This window comes from Oryctolagus cuniculus, chromosome 1 (assembly GCF_051225735.1).
Source record: "Oryctolagus cuniculus isolate XC-2025 breed Fujian yellow rabbit chromosome 1, ASM5122573v1, whole genome shotgun sequence".
Classification (NCBI taxonomy): domain Eukaryota; kingdom Metazoa; phylum Chordata; class Mammalia; order Lagomorpha; family Leporidae; genus Oryctolagus; species Oryctolagus cuniculus.
In genome coordinates, this window is record NC_142867.1 from 113,551,467 (window position 1) to 113,570,674 (window position 19,208).

The following is a 19,208-nucleotide window of genomic DNA, read 5'->3' on the forward strand; positions in this document are numbered from 1 at the left end:
GGTGTGAGGCAGTGTTTGCTTCCAGCTGTCACCATGCCTTCTACAGAGGTTAGAAAAACTCAGCCGCAACTTCCAAGCCAGCTTCGGAAAAATCAATCAGCCCTCTCTCTCCTCTCCTCTCCTCATTATCCTCAACAAGTGAATTTTACTTCAAAATAAAATTACCAAAACTTGGTCCCCGGCCTATCCATTTCAATGCACGTCCAGCAAGGTTGTACGTGTTCAGAAATGCAAGACTTCTTTACCAAAACAATCTAAATCAATCTCCGTTTCCTTTTTCTCTTGCCAAAAAAACAGGCGAATTTCCCTCTTGGTGCTTTGCTTTTAAAATGTGAAAACATCATCATGGCTTCAAGGCCAACAAATTATAGCTCTGGCATTTAGAGCGGTGACTGTGCCGGGGAGTCGGGCCAGGTTTGACGAGCTTAGGAAAATGCTGCTATTTCCTTAAGTGTTAGGATTTAGATGAAAGTGAAAGCAGAGGTGCAGAGTGGAGGGGCCAGCACTCCATCAGGCACAGTTGTTTATGTAATCCTTGGGGTAGCCCCATGAGATAAATCTCAGCAATTTCAGGAGAGGTAACGAAGGTTTCTGGAAGTGAAGGTACAAGCCCGCAGCTAGTGTAAGGCGAAGCTGCAAAGTGAAGGGAAGAGACTTGAACCCGGTCCTCTCTGCCTCTGTTGCCAGGGTGTCTTCCAGTGCATCCCATGACCTGATCCCATCTAGGGGACAGACTCAGAAAAAGGCAGAGCCCAGGAACACTCCCAAGTGTGGTTTTCAGTCGCTAGGACTCATGCTTTTTGATGTTGGAGAAGATAAATCAGTTTGATTCTCAGATTGTGTTCCCCCCTAATATTTTTATTTATTTATTTTTTGACAGGTAGAGTTATAGACAGAGAGGTCTTCCTTCCATTGGTTCACTCCCCAAATGGCTGCCACGGCTGCCGTGCTTTGCCGATCCGAAGCCAGGAGCCAGGTGCTTCTCCTGGTCTCCCACGCAGGTGCAGGGGCCCAAGCACTTGGGCCAGCCTCCACTGCCTTCCTGGGCCACAGCAGAGAGCTGGACTGGAAGAGGAGCAACCGGGACAGAACCAGTGCCCCAACAGGTACTAGAACCTGGGGTGCCAGCGCCACAGGCGGAGGATTAGCCAAGTGAGCCACAGCGCCGGCCCCCTTCATTTGTGTTTTAAACAGCCTGCTTCCATAAATGCTTAGATGGTTCCAGAGATGCTAAATGTATTAGTTGAGAGATGGCATTTTCCTAGTAGTTTCTCTGATAGTGGTTTTTCTTGTGTACTTCTAAAAGTTTGTAGAAAATGGAATTAAAAGATGTTTATTTCGGTAAAAAAAAAAAATGGAAACCTATGCGATTTTTTTTCATAATACACATTTCCCATGAGCTTTTTTGTTTGTTTTGAATCCTTGCATGTAGTTTAGCACACGTGCCAACCAGAACAGTCAATAATGATGCAAGCATCCATCCGCTCTGGTTTCTCTTCTAGAGGAAGTCTTGTGCAGTGACTAGAAGCTGCAGGTCAAGTGAGGAACATTGGATAGGAGGCCCTTGGAAAGCTAGAAGTTTGCCCATTCAGCTTGAAAGGACCCTCCAGCAGTGAGTTGCTGCATTTGAGTTCATTCCCCTACCTTTAGGACCATACCTGAGCTACTGGGAGAAAAAAAGGTACCTCCATCCATTCAAATCAATCAACCTTTATTAAATGCTGTGTTGACGCTGGAGGGGGCGGGAGGGAGGTTGGTGCGCACAGCCCAGGGCTGTGAAGACGGATGAAGTCATGTGGAAAAGACAGGTTCTGTGTGGCCCCTAGAACCAGTAGTGGGATTGCTGAGCTCCAGAACACAGATCAATAGAAGGAAGAATATTTAAACAGAGCGATGGGGTCCCTGTCACTACTGCAAGTAGTTCAGTTAATGTTGCCGGAGACCCGTAAGTGGAGGAGAGCAGAGAGAATTCTCACATTTTGTGGCAAGTCACATTAGCTGGCCTTGGATGAAAATTTCTTTCTTTCTTTTAAGATTTATTTATTTATTTGAAAGTCAGAGTTATACACAGAGAGAAGGAAAGGCAGAGAGAGAGAAGAGAGAGGTCTTCTATCCTCTGGTTCACTCTCCAATTGACCGCACCAGCTGGAGCTGCACCAATCCAAAGCCAGGATCCAGGAGCTTCTTCCTGGCCTCCCACATGGGTGCAGGAGCCCAAGGACTTGGGCCATCTTCTACTGCTTTCCCAGGCCATAGCAGAGAGCTGGATCGGAAGTAGAGTAGCCGGGACTTGAATCGGTGCCCATATGGGTTGCCGGCAATACAGGGGGCAGCTTTACCCACTACATCACAGGGCCAGCCCTGACAATTTCTATATGAGACTCATATAGCAGCTATCCTTTACTGAGTACTTAGTAAGTGCCAGATAGTGTGCTCTGTGTTTTAAGGGCGCAATTTTTATGTTTGCAACAGGTAGATGCTTTTTCCGTATGTTACAGAAAAGGAAAGTATTTAGCTTGGTCATCATCAGTCTGGAAGCTGGTGGTGCAACCAGGGTTTGAGCACAGCTGCCTGGTTCCAAAGTCTTTACTATCTGGGGGAGAAGTCCTGTTCTATTCAACTTCAAGATCCTAGCATAAACGGGTGGGGCCTGACTTCAGGGCACCATTTAAATGAGGGGACAAAGGTACATGTGTGCACAGACTGCCATGCATGGGAAAATAACACGTGTGTAACACAAAGGCTTTGTCATCTCATTGAAGAGATGAGAAACACACAGGTACAAAAGAATAGAAAATATTTAATAAAGAGAGATTTGACTACAGAAGGTGTAACAGGAAATCACGTACTTTACCAGTACACTTTATATCCAGCAAGTATTTATTATACAGTCCAAAGATGCTCCCTGGGCCAGCATTGTGGCACAGCGGGTTAAGTGACCTCTTCTTGCAAGGCTGGCATCCCATTCTGGCTGCTCAGCTTCCAGTCTAACTTCCTGCTAACATGCCTGAGAAGGCAATGAGAGATGGTTTGGATGTTTGGGCTTCTGCCACCCATGTGTGACAGCAGGATGGTGTTCCTGGCTCCCAGCTACAGCCTGGCCCAACCCTGGCTGTTGTGGGCAATTGGGGGAATGAACCAACAGATTCTCTTTCTCTCTCTCTCCCTCCCTCCCTCTGACATTCTGCCTTTCAAATAAGTAAATTTTTAAAAATGGTGTTTCTTCAACGACTACTATGTACATGCTTCTGTCCCAGATACAGATAGACACAGAAAACAAGAAATTTAAAACTGAAAGAACTCTTTTATTGGCTTACTCATTTAACCCTGAATCTTAATTTGGTTCTATGACATTTCCGTTATTGTAGTCATCCTTAACTCCAACTTTAAAGTTGTTTTATAATTAGTAAAGTAATACGTATATGTTTATATACCTTATAGGAGATTAGAGAAATCCAAAAAGTAGAAGAAAAAAACCCACCAGCATCAGTATAAAGACACACAGTATTAAAATTTTCTTCCCTCGTCATTTTTTTTGCATGTTTTTGAATCAGCATGCCCTTGCTGTGTGCTTCTGGGTTCCTATTGAACTTTCTCTCCATACACATCGAGCCTACCCGGTAAGACTGTGGGCTCCAGGAAGGCAGAAGTGAGGTAGCGTCCTCTGGAGCCCCTGTTTGCACACTGCTTGCACACTGCTCCAAGTGTGGTAGGTGCTGACACAGTGATTTATCAGTCAACAAGTGAGTGAGCACAAAAAATGTAGAACAAGGTTTTTGCTCTTCAGGCATTTGTAATCTCTTTATGAAAGTCAAGTCCAAGACAATGCATGATTGAATGCTAAATGAATAACTGTAGCTGACTCCTGAAAAAGAAGTGGCATGTCATGAGGAAAGATGGCTTGTGGCATACCTGAAGGAGAGACCTGAAGAAGTTGAAATTATTTCTCTTTCCAACCATCCAGAGCAAGCTCTCAACAGAAGTGGATGTGCCTATGTCAAACCAGCCCCTATTCTTCCACCTCGTGCCGAGGGCCTCTCTGCAACCGGGTCAGAGCAGCAAGCATGATCTGCAGAGAGCCCCTCTGCCTTCACGAGGGGAACGGCCCAGCTAGTGTTTCCTCCCAGCTCTGGGCCAAGGAGGGAATTCTGACCTTCACAGCCATGCTCTGGATAGCTTTCTCCAGCGTAAACTTACTAGGAAAGGGTTTTAAAAACTTTTCTAGTCTCTCTCTCTCTCTCTCTCTCTCTCTCTCTCTCTCTCTCTCTCTCTCTCTCTCCCTGTCTCTCTTTAGTTAAGCCTGCTCAGGTGGAAGTCTGAAATTGTACTCTCTGGTGCTGGGTTATCTGATCATTGTGCATTATGGTCTCAGGGCCCACATTATGCAACCCACGTTGATGCATATTGGATCTGGATAACTTGCCTGTGCTTTCATGGGAGGCTTCTGAGGGGCACACCAGGGGCCTGGGGGCTTCTCAGATGGCCTGCATTCAATTAACAGTTCACAGCTAATCAATAGAGGCAGAGCAACCAGGTGGATGTAAGCAGGGCTGGATTTGAAGGATTTTCAAGTAATCATATTGGAGAATTCCCCTGGGTGCAAAGAAATGGATACTCTCAAGCCTCATTTGGCACAGACTAGTCAAGGCAGCAGCAAGTCGGCTGACGGGATGCCCGCCCCTTTAACAGCTCTTTTAATTCCAGACAAGATGACAATTCCCTTCTTCGTAGTCATTAAGGCTCCAATTCTATTTCTCATTATTAAGCCATGAAGTTGGCCAAAACATTTAAATTAAGCAAAATGAAGAGATTTATGAGCAAATTGAAGTCTAGGTGGAAAAAAATTGAAGCCTAATCTCCAAAGATTAAGCAGCACACAATAACCAAATTATTGGAAAAACTTAAATCTCAGAGGAAACAGGAGGAAATGTTCTGTCTTACTTTTCCCAAAGAACTGGCACTTTAAAAATTGCGTTTTCAGATGATCACTGCATGGTTGGAAATACTCACATGATTTGAGAAATGTTGGGATAGGGACTGAAATGGTATTTTAGTCTCCATGTAGAACCAGAGAGTATGTCAGATTGATAGCTCCAAGCAACTGACAGCTTCCTATAGAGAAAGAACAGTGTGGTGAGAGTGACATGCATTATTTGAGCTCTCCCTCACCCTGAAGACAGAACCCCCGCTAGGTGGCCAGCTGCGGGTCAGAGACTAAACTTGTTTGAACGTCAGTGTCCGCACTGAGACTGCCATGCCAGAGGGAAGGGTGTTTCCAGCTGGCTGAGCACCACAGGTGAGACAGGGCTGGGACCTGTTGCAAGGGCAACCTGGAGATGACACCTGGGAGGTGAAAGGAGGTTCACACAGTCACCCAAGCCACCTCCATTGAAAGCATCTTAAGCCGGCGCCGCGGCTCACTAGGCTAATCCTCCGCCTTGCGGCGCCGGCACACCGGGTTCTAGTCCCGGTCGGGGCGCTGGATTCTGTCCCGGTTGCCCCTCTTCCAGGCCAGCTCTCTGCTGGGGCCAGGGAGTGCAGTGGAGGATGGCCCAAGTGCTTGGGCCCTGCACCCCATGGGAGACCAGGAGAAGCACCTGGCTCCTGCCATCGGATCAGCGCGGTGCGCCGGCCACAGCACGCCAGCCACGGCGGCCATTGGAGGGTGAACCAACGGCAAAGGAAGACCTTTCTCTCTCTCTCTCTCTCTCTCTCACTGTCCACTCTGCCTGTCAAAAAAAAAAAAGTATCTTAAATTAAGATCAAACAACCTCAATGATATTCGTGATCCTACCTGTAGGTCCCAAGTGAGAAGAGAGGCAGTTGCCTTAAGGGCAGGTAGAAACATCTCTTCAAACAACACCAAGGCTTGCCCTGAAGGTAAGTGGTATGAGCTGGAGGTCAGTTTTAAATACTTCAAGTTCCACTGTCTCCAGACCTACACCTCTCCCATGCACCTGCTGTGCTACCTGAGCTTGCCATCGGTAGAGTGATTTCTTGGGGTGAGCTAATCTCTTATGTGAGTTAATCATTACAAGTCCGTTCTGAACCCAATAACAAAGACAAGGTCAGAATGCAACAACGGAGAGGTCAACTTTGATGGAGGAGTCCATAGACCTGCTTGCGAGAGACCGGACCCCAAGATCCTGGGACTGGGAGTTGCAGCGGTACTGGGTACTGTGGGAAAGCCAGGCCCAGTGACACAGGAAGAGAACTAACATGTCTGCTGTCTTCCAGACTCTTTTACACAGGTTATCCTATTTAGTCCTCCAATTAACTCTCTAAGGTGGGCTTGGTGCCCTTGGTTTAGAGCAGAAGATGCTGAGGCTCAGGGAGTTTAAGTAATTTGCCCAAGGTCACAAACTCCTCACAGCATGGATCCGAGCTCAAGTTCACCAGGCTTCAAAGACCCTGCTCTTCCTGTGACACGTGCCGACTCCCTGGAAAGGAAGGCATCGAAGGCTTGTTTCACAGTGGGGTCAGTGGGATTTGCTTGCCACAGTGGCCTTTGTGGGAAACTGTAAGCGTCAGGGGCCCCACAGTCTCCTTTAAAATCTTCCAAGACTGAGATGGAGGTAGAAGCTCTCGATGAGAATGGGAAATGGTCTTGGATAACCAGACTCCTGTCTCCTCCACACTCATCTTGCCCCTTGGCGTCTTGTCACCAATCAGTGTGGCTGCCACCTTTCTGGGGCTGCTTTTGTTCTTGTACAAATTGGACTTAAGTGGGAGGAACACTCTCTCTCTAATTCCCTTTAGCAGAGCTTCAGCAACTCTGAAATGGTGAAACAAGGCTTAACTAAAAGGCCCAGAGAAAACAAAAGAAAATCAGCACAGATTAAAAGGGCAGCTGATTAATCAGCCTGAGGAATGTGACTGCTCTTCAGAGCGTGGTGCGGCCTCCCAGGAGCTTGTATGGAAGACTTCCTGCCTAATCCTCCACCCATCACACCCTAAGCAACTGGGGACACACGAAATCATATCTCTGTTTTTGGAAGTTCAGGCCAATTTCTAAGGCCAGCCTTCATATTTCTTTTTCTTTTTAAAAAATATTTACTTATTTATTTGACAGGTAGAGTCACAGACAGAGAGAGGGAGAGACAGAGAGAGAGGTCTTCCATCCACTGGTTCACTCCCCAAATGGCCACAACAGTCAGAGCTTGGCTGATCTGAAGCCAGGGGCCAGGAGCTTCTTCCCAGTCTCCCATGTGGGTGCAGGGGCCCAAACACTTGGGCCATCTTCTATTGCTTTCCCAGGAGCATTAGCAGAGAGCAGATGGAAGAGGAATAGCTGGGACTTGAACCGGTGCTCAGATGGGATGCTGGCGTCGCAGGAGGAGGCTTAACCTACTAAGTCACAGCATTGGCCCCCAATTAGTTTATTTTTATTTGAAAGGCAGTCAGGCGGAAACAGAGAGTCAGACAGAGAGCTCCCATCCACTGATTGCCCATATTTATAAAATGGTGAGAGCTGGGCCAAGCGGGGAACTCGAACCAGGTCTACCACATGAATAGCAGAGACTGAGCACTGAACCACCACCACCTGCTGTCTCCCACGGTGCACATTAGCAGGAAGCGGGAGCCAGGAGCCGAGCCAGGACTCAAACCCAGGCACTGATAAGAGACACAGTCATCCCACCCATTGCACCAAATGCCCGTCGCCAGCCTTCAGATTTCTAAGCACCTGATCTCCCCATGCAGATGAGCATCCAAAGAAATTTTGAGTCGCATCAAATTCATTATCTAACTTGAAAAGAGAAAGGAAAGCAATATAAGAGGAAGAACTCTTCAGCAACTCATTTTGATTTTGAATGTGAGTGTTCAAAGCACTGGGGGTTACTGATCTCCTTTTCCGTAGTCTTTGGGACCTCAATGGATGAATTCTCCTCACGCCACGGTGTTATCCACTTCATTTAGAACAAGGCTCTGTTTCACAGAGCTACCTAATTGCCTTTTTCAAATACTTGCAGACTTTCAAGATAACAAAGAAATAGTATTTCACATTCATCAGTTAGGCAAAATAAACAAAAATCCGATAATGCCAAGAGCTGATTAGGATGTAAGAGGGTTAGAGCGTATACAGGAGAAGAGCTGGGTAACACCTAGTAAAGCTAAAGGTGAGAACTGCTCTATGAACTGCCCATTCCACCTCTCGTCAAATACTCCACAAAAATTCTTGCAAATGTTTGCAAGTAGACATGAACCAGAAAATTCAGTGCAGCAGTTTGTAACAGCACAACAACCAAAGACAAAACAAAACAACACCACCCTGGGAATAATTTAAAGGAACACCAGTGAAGGAATCGATTGAAGGAAAAATTAAAAACAACTGTGATTGCAGCATCACGAGTACAATCCAACAGGTCACAGTAGTAATAGAGGGGGAACCGCTGTACATATTTTCATACAAGTAAGTTCAATCAAAAAACGAGCGAAAACACCAGTTGTTTGGGTGAATGATGCTGTCTCTCAGCTGTTCTCAATTCTGTGGACAAGGACTCAGGCTTGATGTGAGATTAAGCTATTGGTCTTATGCCCGCGAAGCTTTTCCGTAAGGGTCTCACAGCGCCGGTGCATCTGTGACAGGTGGAGCGGGCCCCACCAGACAAGCACTGGTGTGGAGTGGGTGGTGTGCGCCTCAGCCGAAACAGGTGCAAGCGGGAAAACGAAATGAAAAAGCCACTCCCTATCACGGATGCATGAAAGGAGCTGTCACCTCGCGAGAGGAATGCAGGTAAGTGGTTTTTAATGAGAATGTGCTACTCAACAGCAGGCTGGACTGAACTGTTAAGAACCCACATCACACTATCATCACCAAGAGCATCAAGGGATGGAAAAGTGGTTTTGTCTTTGTTTTCTCTACTAGCTTATTAAAACTACTCAAAAGATCAACAGAAAGATTTTTAAAAAATCAAATTATTTCTAGTCTTATGTGGCATTGGAAAAGAAATAATACAAAATAGAAAGTGATCACAAGAAATCAAGGGGGAAAATGACTTCTAATTAAATTGGAGAAATACAGAGGTAGTGTGCCACAGCGGAAAGTCAGAGCTGAGTCAAATTCTGGCCGGTGGCAGAACTTAGGAGCTGGTGGTGCCAGTTCATTTAATGGTCCCAGTCTCTATTTATTGACTGTATTTTTGTGAAACAGGACCTCTTGTAGAGTTGCTAGGAATCACAGAGGCAACCCAGACAAAGGGCCTACATTCAGTTTTTTTTTTTTTTTAAGATTTATTTTGTTTGAAAGAGTTACACAGAGAGAAAGGGAGGAAGAGAGAAAGAGAGAGAAGGAGAGAGAGAGGTCTTCAATCCGCTGGTTCACTCCCCAACTGGCCATAACGGCCGGAGCTGCGCCGATCCGAAGCCAGGAGCCAGGATCCTCTTCCGGGTCTCCCACGTGGGTGCAGGGGCTCAAGGACCTAGGCCATCTTCTACTGCTTTCCCAGGCCACAACAGAGATCTGGATCAGAAATGGAGCATCCGGGTCTCAAACTGATGCCCATATGACAGGATGCTGGCACTGCCAGCAGCAGCTCCACCTGACACACCACAGCGCTGCCCCACCCCCCCATGTTCAGTTTTGCTAAATAAGGGCATGTGAAGGGGTAAAGATTGGGTTGACCATGATACTTGTCCCTTGTTTTGAGCCTGATACCCCTCTGTACTCTCGGCCACACCTTTCTTCTATTTTTTCCCTGGTGCTGGTGGGAGAGGGTCAAAAACCTTGGCACGCTGATCACAAGTGCCATCTGCAAAGCATTTGGTGGCCAAACCTGACTTCAGCCACTCTGATAACTACGCAGTGTGTTTCATTAACATGATGTTTTCTGGTTTCAACTTACTTTATTGTTGGCACACTACTGATCAGCCGAGAGGTGATTCTGTGGGCTCCGTTATGCCGGATTCCTGCAGAATTCTTCTCATGGAATTCCCCTCCAGGAAGACGCCATTAGCAGAGATGGAGCCCAGGGAAGAGGCTGGCTCTGTTGTACAGCGGGCTTTGAGCCTGAGTCTCAGGGCATCAGATGGAGTCCATCACCAGGCCTCTAGGGAAAGCCTCTTTCTGCTCCTGGTGCCAAAAATAGCTAAAATTCCCTTGAGCAATTGGTTTGATCCTGTGGCTAATGTGAACTGATGACGACATCCTTTTCTTTTTTTGAATCAATATCTGGAGAGCTACATTTGAGGTCCATCTGCAAAATACCTACGTCAATGCCTTGTACAATTTTTAACCCTCACTTGGGAGTCATCTTTGTTCCTGCCCTTGATTTTTTTTTTACTTCTCTTTCACCCTATTTTTAGACACACACACACACACACACACGGCAACTTCAAAAAGTTCATGGAAAATGGCAATCAAAGAGAAGAGTATTTGGTGCAAAAATTTTTGAAATCAATGCATCGTTTTCTCATAATTTGCAATTGCCAGGAACTGTTGGAAGACCCTCCCCCCTAGTACCACCCTCTATACAATTAGCACTCCATGCTCATCTATTGAAGAAATGATGCAAAGTGTTGTCATCTGGGTGGACTGAGGATTAATTAATACAGAGTAGACCCGTGTTAAGTTGTGCTTCTCCCGTAGAACCGTTCATATCCACAACTTTAAACGCGGCTCTTAAAATGCTGTTGTTAACGCCCTTCTAGATCCAAAATAAGTGTTTTTCCTAACACATCATTTATAATGTTTTTGCACCTTGGGGATTGAGGTATTAAAGTGCTGCTTCAGACACACTGGGGTAACTCTGGAAAATAACATGCTGGAATGAAAACAGCTCAGGAAAGCAATTTTATGTTCCATTTTCCTGGTAGGATACTTTCTGGGGTGGGGTGGGCCCTGTTTATGTGTAAGCAAAAGTCTATTCTGTGTGCTGAAAGAAAGACAAAGGCAGTTCCGATCTGAGACGCTGTGCGGGAGCACTCGGCGGACAATTCAACGGTCAGAGAGCCAAGGACTCATACTCTTTAAACCACTGTCAGCTTTACGCACAAAGGGCCACCATTATATTTTTTTTCCTTTCTTCAGTTCTCTAGTATTGTTTGCTTTTTTATTTCGAAAAGTAATTATATATACTAAGCTTTGCATGGGTTCAAAGGTACTTGTTAACTCATTCAAGCCGTGCGCCCCTTCCCTGAGTGAGAGGAACGCACACGAGTCAGCATTATGACCACAGCGACGGAGAGGTCAGGGCCTTGGCCCCGAGTCCTTCGGCTTGGAGGGAGTGCTTCTGGGATTCCTATGGACACAGACATGCTCAGGTCCCTTCCGTTAGATGCTGCAGTATTTGCATGGAATCCTTGGGTATTATGTAAACCAGATTGCTTATCATATCGAATGCAATGCAAACAATATGCAAATAGTCATGGCACCGTATTGTTTAGGGAGCAATGATGAGGAAAAAGGTGTGTAGATGTTCAGCACAGATGCACGGTGTGGTGGCACGGAAGGCTGTGGCGCCCTTGGGTAGGAAGGGCTGCCTGCGTTTCCTCGTCCGAGCAAAGGCGCGCCACACCCTCTCCCCTGGACCCACTGGCTTCCTGCTTCTTTGGGGGACTGCGCCCGAGTTTGTTTCCTTTTTCACGTCTTCTAGAGCCAAATCCTGGGGAGCCGCTGTGGTCCCGGCTGTGATTCTAATGAGGGAAGAGCCGATCCTTTAGCCTACAGGACAGGTGAGGCAAGGCCCCTGCTCTCCCGCCCTCACCTGGCCTTTTTTCTTCACTTCCTGCACAGCTCCTGAAGGGAACGGGAGAGCTGTGGCTTGCGAAGCAGAGGCCAACGGAGAAGTGTCTCAGGAACTGCGGGAGCAGGACTAGCGGCCAGGGGACAGAACACACAAGGCCCCGTCCTTCCCTCAAAACGATCCTTCTTCCCTTCAGGTGCTAGAGGATCCGGCGAGACCATCTCTAAAGCACTTAGCACAGTAACGTGAGTGTATTCAGCACCAAAAGACAGCAGTCATTATCTAGAGGGCCCAAATCCCTTTAATTTAGGATTGGTTGATCCACAAACTTTGCATTTTTATTAGAAAGACCTCTTTTTAATGAAAAAAAAAAATCTCACAGGGTAGGGTCATTATAGCATATTTAGGCTCCTGTAACAATGTTATGAGTTAAACTACAGGTATCAACACATATTTTAAAACCACAGTGGGGATGGTTCCCCACAGTGGGGAACGGTTATTCATTCAGGGTTTGGTGCACCTGGGGATTTGCCGACCCCTTGTGAACGGCTCTCCAGGACCCCCAGAGCCTGAGTCTATGTTTAAGGAAACACTGACTCCTGCGCCCCTTTAACTGTGTTCTGAGGGATGGGGGATTCAGTGACCAAGAGTCCTTGGCACACGATGCAGGAAATAGCGTTTCTTCTGCAGAACACCATGAAGCATTTGCGATGCAAACGTGTACAGTGACCCTCCAAAGCAGTGAGATAGGATGTCTTGTTTCCCAGACGTTGTTGACAAAAGGTGTGGGGCGTGAGTGCATGGGTGTGTGTGTGCAGTCCCTTTAGCAGGCTTCCCAGCATGAGGGCTGGGGCGCACACCTGTACTTGACCTCACTGCACCCAGGGTCAGTGATTCACCAAACTTGTCTGCTGCTTGGCTCCTGCTGTTGACCTCTGTCTGTCTGTCCCAGACACTCCAGGGATGCCCGTCTTCTACACATGTCATCTTCACTCTGAGAGGAAGAGAGTTGGACAAAGCTTCCAATGCGTGGTCTGGGCAGGGGGGTGGGGTGGGGTTCCTGAACCCATCACAGGAGAACTTAAAATAATCTAGGAACCCTGACTGTTATCCACTCTCAGGTAAATTCCAAACCCATCCTGGAAAATGGGAAAAGCTTTCTCCCATTTGTTTTTAGCATGCCTTAATTCCAGTGTCTTCCTACCCTACTGGCAACGAAAGTACCAAGTTCTCAGATCCTTAGACTCCCAACAAACTGCTGCATTGCTTCTCAACTGGACGAATATAGTGACCTTTTACCCATTTGTTTGCTCATTAAAAACATATTTAAATAGTTCCTATCTGAGCAAAGAGCCAGCAGAGAGAGAGAGATAAGTATATTTTGGGGGTGGACAGCATTTGGTAGAATCAAGAAAAGAATTCCATGTTCATGGCTTAGTAATTGGTGTAGAAAGTGATACCATTTACTAAAATGTGGGAAGACTGGGCTGGGAAGGAAAGAAGGGAGGGAACTGCGTGCTCCTTTTGGGGACAGGTTGAATTGGAGACCTCTATGGATGATCTAAATGGAAATAGTAAACGGGCAGTTGGATGCAAGTGTGAGGGCCCACAGGTGTTCAGGCAGGTGATTTAGAATTAAGCAGCATCAAGATTTTACTTAAATCCAGGAAACAGATGGCATGAACAGGGAGAAACTGGAGAAGAGAGAGAGAGAGAGAGAGAGAGAGAGAGAGAGAGAGAGAAGGGAACTGAATGCTAAGCAACCCAACAGCTGGAGACAGGTAGGATGGAGGAGGAGGAGGAAGAGTCCAGCAGATGAAGGAGGAGCTGCCAGGGTGAAAGAAGAAAACCAGCGATGTCCCAGAGGCCAAAAAGAGTGGAGGAGTCAGGTGAGCCCAATGCTACTGCCAATTTCAAGTGTAAACAGAGAAAGTGTCCGCTGGTGACCCTTACAAGAATGAAGTCAATGAAGACTGGTGGACACTGGATCCACACTGGAGTAAACTGAAGAGTGGGGAGTGAGAGGAGAGGCACGGACAACATGTATAGTGACTGTATTAAAGAAATTTTGCGGAGAGGGGAACAGGAAAATAGATAAGTAGGGGAAAGGAACTCATAATGTGTTGTGATGAGACCAACTGAGCAAAGAGAAAGAGATTGGGGAAGCATGAAAAGAAGGAGAAAATTAAAGAGGGGAAAATCCAGAGTGGGTAAGAACAGAAAAGATTCAGAACACAGATGGTAGGCTGCAGCCAAAGCAGTATTAAGAGGGAAATTTATAGTGATAAGTACTTGCATTTAAAAAAATAGAAAGATCTCAAACAACCTAATGATGCATCTCAAGGACTCAGAGAAACAAGAACAAATCAAACCTCAAATAAGCAGGAGGTGAGAAACAATAAGAATCAGAGCAGAAATGAATGAAATTGAAGCTAAAGAGGCCAGCACTGTGGCACAGGAAGCTAAGCTTCCACTTACGGCTTGGGCATCCCATATGGGCACTGGTTTGAGTCCCAGCTGCTCCTCTTTCCATCTGGCTCTCTGATATGGCCTGGGAAAGCAGCAGAAGATGGTCCAAGTGGTTGGGTTTCTACACCCACATGGGAGACCCAGAAGAAGCTTCTAGATCCTGGCTTCTGGTCGGATCAGCTCCAGCCATTGCAGCCACATGGGGAATGAATCAGCGGATGGAAGACCTCTCTCTGTCTCTCCTTCTCTACACCTATAATTCTGCCTCTCAAATAAATAATAAATAATATTTTTTAAAAAAAGAAATTGAAGCTAAAAAATTCAAAAGATCAACAAAATGAAAATCTTGTTTCCCAAAAAGATAAACAAAATAGATATAAGCATTTAGCCAACTAACAGAGAAAAAAATCAAATAAAATTAGAGATGAAAAAGGAGACTGATACCACAGAAATACAAAAGATCATAAGAAATTACTATGAATAGTTTGGAAACCTTGAAGAACTGCATAAACTCATGGATACATATAATCTACCAAGATTAAATAAAAAAGATATAGCAAATCTAAACAGACCATAACAAGCAGCAAATTGAAGCAGTAATTAAAAGTCTCCCATCTGGGACAGGGTTGTGGGCATAGCAGGTTAAGCAGCCGCCTACAACAATGGCATCCACTATTCATTTCTCATCAGAAAAGCTGAAAAGTAGAAGTCATGTAAGTGGAGACAGTGTTTTTAACAGACTCAGGTTCTCTTCTCTCTCTCTCTTTCTTTTAAAAAGATTTATTTATTTATTTTGAAAGAGTTACACAGAGGGAGGGAAGGAGGGGGAGAGAGAGAGAGAGAGAAGGAGGGAGAGAGAAAGAGAGAGAAAGAGAGAGAGAGAGGGAGGGAGAGAGAGAAAGAGAGAGAGAGACTTCATCTATTGGTTTACTCCACAGATGGCCAAAATGGCCAGAGCTGGGCCAGGCCAAAGACAGGAGCCAGTAGCTTCATCTGGATCTCCCACATGGGTGGCAGGGGCCCAAATACTTGAGCTACCTTCTATAGCTTTTCCCAGGTCATTTGCAGGGAGCTGGATTGGAAGTGGAGCATCCAGGGCTCACAATGGCATCCATCTAGGATACTGGCATTGCAGGCAGCAGCTTTACCTGCTGCACCACAACACCAGCCCAAGGTTTTATAAATTCTTTTATTTAAGTTTTATTTATTAATTTTAAAGAGTTACACACAGAGAGAAGGAGAGGCGGGGGGGGGGAGGTCTTCCATCTGCTGGTTTGCTCCCCAAATGGCCTCAATGGCCAGAGCTGTGCCCATCAGAAGCCAGGAGACAAGAACCAGGAGGCAGGAGCATATTCCAGGTCTTCCATGCGGGTGCAGGGACCCAAGGACTTGGGCCATCTTCTACTGCTTTCCCAGGACATAACAGAGAGCTGCATCAGAAGTGGAGCAGCCAGGACTCAAACTGGTACCCATATGGGATGCCGGCACTGCAGGCAGCAGCTTTACCTGCTACGCCACAGCACTGGCCCCTATAAATGCTTGAATCTTGTCCTTCTGTAGCCATATAACCAATTCCTCACTTTTCTTTCCCTCTTATGATGTTTGATATACATCAAATACAAGCAGGTACTTCAAAAAGTTTATGGAAAACAGAATTAAAAGATAAGTTAATTTTGGTGTAAAAAATTGAAATCAAAGCATATGAGGTATCTTCAAAAAGTTCATGGAAATATGTATTATGAACAACGTATTCATGGATTTCCTTTTTTTTTTTGCATCATTTTCTTTCCACAAACAATTTGAGGTACTCCCGTGTGTGTGTGTGTACAAGAGATAAGACAACCATTTCATGCTCATGGATTTGGTGGGTCAGGAATTCAGAGCACACACAGTGGGATGGATGGGTTCTCTTTGGTCCATCATATCAGGGGCCTCAGTTGGAAATACTCCGAAGTTGGGGTGGCACAGTGGTGGGACTGGAAGCATGCGAGGCCTCGTCTACTCCTAAGTCTGGTTGTTGGTATAAGCTGTTGGCTGAGACCTTGGGTGGGGCTCTTGGCTAAGATTGTTGGCACACCCTCACCGACCTCTCCACGTGACTACGTGGGCTTCCTTACAGAACAGTGTCTGAGTTCTCGGCACAAGGGCCGCAAAAGACTATGGCAGTGGTGTGTGGCATTTTATTCCGCTGACTGAGGCGGTTGCAAAAATTCTTCTAGGTTCAAGAGCAGATGTCACAGGCCCTGCCACCCAACGGAAGGAATGTCAAACAGTTTGTGGGCGTGTCCTAGAACTACCTCAGAGTCAGTGAGTCAGGTCATTGAGTAAGGGAAAGTATTCCGTGTAATGGAAAGCTGGTCTCTGGGTCCGGAGGAAACATCTACAGTTGGACAGCCTCTCCATGTGAAATATACAGAGTGGTTGGCCGGCGCCGGGGCTCACTAGGCTAATCCTCCGCCTGCGGCGCCCGCACCCTGGGTTCTAGTCCCGGTTGGGGCGCTGGATTCTGTCCCCATTGCTCCTCTTCCAGTCCAGCTCTCTGCTGTGGCCCGGGAAGGCAGTGGAGGATGGCCCAAGTGTTTGGGCCCCTGCACCCTCATGGGAGACCAGGAGGAAGCACCTGGCTCCTGGCTTTGGATCAGCACAGCACTGGCTATAGTGGCCATTTTGGGGGTGGACCAACGATAGGAAGACCTTTCTCTCTGTCTCTTGCTCTCTCACTGTCTAACTCTGCCTGTCAAAAAAAAAAAAAAGAAAAAGAAAGAAAAGAAATATATGGAGAGGTGCTATCTGCTCTTCCAAGTCTCCGCTGACCCCCTCTGCCTCATTTCCTTTTACCAGTCAGTAGTCTAATTTATATCCTTCATTTAAAACTTCATATGAGAAGAGCCAAACTTAAAAGAGTCATATGGGACTATCTTGAAAATTTTTAGAGAAAAACAGTTGTAAAATTCTAACAGATAATGAAATAACTCAGGAGAATTTTATACTGGAGGGGATTTATCTTCTCAGTGCCTCAAAAGTTGGCTGAATCTTTTGGACTAACATTGTGTGCAATATTTTTTAATTGTATTCAGTGTTATTTCAAGATTGGAACAATTTTTTTAAAATGACATGTTCACAGAACTCAATAGAACCACCTGAGGTAGGTGAACGGCTAAATGATCTGAGACAGATGGATATCAATGAGCAATATTTAATCTTAATAGCAAGCAGGCTTACCAATGACAAATTCTTGGCTTGGAAGCAATGCTGACTATGATACAACTTTGCTGAGCTCAATGTTTTCAGTGAGTGGGGAACAACAGGATAGCCAGGTAGCTGCCTTACAATGCACCATAAACATGCCTAGGAACCCCTGATTAGCTGCTCCCATGCATCCTCAATGGGGCCTGCAAATGGTTCTTTGAAGTGTAACTCAGTCATACAACCACAAATTTAACTGTGTTCCAATATTAGTCTCGTATGCATTTAGTCAATTTTTTTTTATCAACTGCCATGGCCATGGTCTTGAACTAGCTGTGAAATGTTATTAGAAAACTCCAGGTCAGAAGTATATCATTTTAAGAAATATTACCCTTTTAAATAATTAATCCCTTACTTCCTGAAGAAAAAATTCTTGAGTTCATATAAAATGTATCATAAGAAGCTAACTGGATGAGCACAGCAAAAGCTAAGGCAAGCATATGTTTAACTACCCTTTTCATTAAGCCCCAAATGCTCATTAAAATTCTCACAAGTTATGCATGTACATTTTCACTACACTTCTTGAGTGAGGTCAGAGATGAGTAAAAATTAAAAAAAAAAGAAAGAAGAGTAGAAATGAATTGGCCACTTTCATTTCTAGCATAGTGAACTAGTTAATGTCAAATATAATTTTAAACATAAGTTAAACATATAATATCTGTTTTATGAAAATTAACCAGCCTTGTGAAGAGACAAGAAAACCAAGATAAACAATATACAATTGAATCAGGTTTACAAGGGCTCCGAATGATAAGCTCTGACATATAGACTTTAAAATGAATATGATTAAACTATTCAAAAAGATAAAGTGATTGAGAATTTTGGCAGATAATTATACACAAATTGTAAAACTCACAAATTGAAAACTAGATGTATGAGTGTAAAGCAAATTTCAGATAGCTGAAGAGAGAATAAATGAACTGGAAGATGGGTTGGAAGAAAATATCCATACTGGGTGATTGCGAGACAAATACAAGGAATATTCCTAAGAGAGCATAGAAGACATAGATACACTTTTTTGTGTTTGGCACACAAAAAGATGATGATTCTAGCAGGAAGTTTGGAGATATTAGAAGGAACAAAAAGCAATTAAATTAGAGTGCTGTCAGGAAATCGGCAGATCAGAAAAATTCCAAGGTCTTATTTCCCCCATAGAAACATCCAAAAAAAAAAAAAAAAAACTGTCTGAATGAACTTTGTAGGAGTTCTGAAAATAACAAAAAGTTTACAACAACAAGAAACACTCAGTAAAGAAAACAATTACCTTTAAAATAGTAGGAGTGTTTTGTGGCATTTCCGTACATCCTTGCCCCCACTCACTCCCTGGTAGGGTAGCAACATCTTGGTTTCGAGCAGTGGCAAACCTTCCAGTTTCCAGGACTACTCTGAAAATTAGAGTGCACTCTATTCTAAGTTGTCCAGGAATATCTGAAGGACTGACTCACTGGTCTGTGTCTTGCACAACTCAGAACACAGATGGAAAACGGGTGGGCACTGCTGATAAAGGCTATGAAAGGACTGCAAACCCACGGATGCCTGAGATGAGAGATGCTGTGTGGAGGTTCACAACTGGGTATCTAAGGCCCACAGGAGGAGCTGAGGCAAGACTCTGGGAGATTGGAACATTTCAAAGTCACCGCATATATGGAGATTTTTAGAAAGTCACACACATGTCCAGATAAGATGGAGTCTCAAAACAGTCTTGAGAAGACTTGACCCTGCAGGTGAGGTTTCTCTCTGGGCTCAGAGCAAACCACACAGAGAGTCTGTGAATGTTGGCCCCAGCACAGAGCCAGTCTGCAAAGATTGGGA

The 19,208-nt window shown here is 45.3% G+C and overlaps 1 long non-coding RNA gene across 4 annotated transcripts; it reads right to left on the bottom strand.

The window, feature by feature from the left end:
* Nucleotides 1–9,211: 9,211 nt before the first annotated feature.
* On the bottom strand, nucleotides 9,212–18,970 carry LOC149128559 (uncharacterized). 4 transcript variants are annotated; one of them, XR_016221163.1, is made up of 4 exons: nucleotides 18,661–18,959; nucleotides 14,160–14,411; nucleotides 9,843–10,193; nucleotides 9,212–9,460 (listed from the first exon to the last, which is right to left on the bottom strand). It is a non-coding gene; the product is annotated as an uncharacterized LOC149128559 (long non-coding RNA). The 4 variants fall into 4 exon arrangements; XR_016221161.1 differs by having other exon boundaries at nucleotides 14,160–14,417; XR_016221169.1 differs by lacking the exon at nucleotides 14,160–14,411.
* Between the last annotated feature and the right edge of the window lie 238 nt (nucleotides 18,971–19,208).